Source organism: Schistocerca piceifrons, chromosome X (assembly GCF_021461385.2).
Source record: "Schistocerca piceifrons isolate TAMUIC-IGC-003096 chromosome X, iqSchPice1.1, whole genome shotgun sequence".
Lineage (NCBI taxonomy): Eukaryota > Metazoa > Arthropoda > Insecta > Orthoptera > Acrididae > Schistocerca > Schistocerca piceifrons.
Window position 1 is genome coordinate 663,283,151 of NC_060149.1, and position 876 is coordinate 663,284,026.

Sequence of the window (876 nt, forward strand, 5' to 3'; positions counted from 1 at the left end):
GAGAGATCGAAGTGAGCATCACTCATCCACAAATGGTTTACAATGTCTTCGCCTCGATTAATCGTGTCCAAAAATTCTAAACAGAACCGGCTTCGGCTCACATAATCTGTTTCTTTAAGGGTCTGAGCCATTTGGATTTTGTAGGGGTGAAAGTGCAAATTTTGGTGTAAAATTCTTTTTACCGCTCTTTTTGAAATCCCAAGTGTAGCGCTGCGCCGGCGAGCTGAGCGAAGTGGGCTTCTCTCAATGGCAACTCTTACATATGCGCACAGTTTCTGGTCTCCCAGATTTTTACTGTGTCGTTGACGCCGTCTCCTCTAAGTTTTCAACCCACTTTTTAATCAAATGGTTCAAATGGTTCAGAGCACTGTGGGACTTAACATCCGAGGTCATCAGTCCCCTAGAACTTAGAACTACTTAAACCTAACTAACCTAAGGACATCACACACATCCATGCCCGAGGCAGGATTCGAACCTGCGACCGCAGCGGTCGCGCGGTTCTAGACTGTGGCGCCTAGAACCGCTCGGCCACTCAGGCCGGCTACTTTTTAATCGCGCAGGAAGATGGCACCGACCGATTCCGAACCACAGTTTTGATAAAATGCTTTGACAGCGTACGCACTATGCAGTCGGGTGCAGCGCTCCTTTATGACTAAATGGTACTTCGAGCCAGATGTAACTTGACACTGTTCCCTCCACCTCTCTCCGACGCAGCTTGATTCGCGCGCTTCTTAAAAACGCTCGATACTGTGCCTCACCCTGTATAATAATGGTAATGGAATGTAGAATGTAGTCGAATTAAATCAGGCAACAGCCGGCCGGAGTGGCCGAGCGGTTCTAGGCGCTACAGTCTGGAACTGCGCGACCGCTACGGTC

General features: G+C 48.9%; 1 non-coding gene across 1 annotated transcript; it reads right to left on the reverse strand.

Moving 5' to 3' along the window:
- Positions 1-454: 454 nt before the first annotated feature.
- Positions 455-538, reverse strand: Trnas-aga. Its single transcript is given in 2 exon segments — positions 455-489; positions 499-538. It is a non-coding gene; the product is annotated as a tRNA-Ser (tRNA).
- Positions 539-876: the final 338 nt, after the last annotated feature.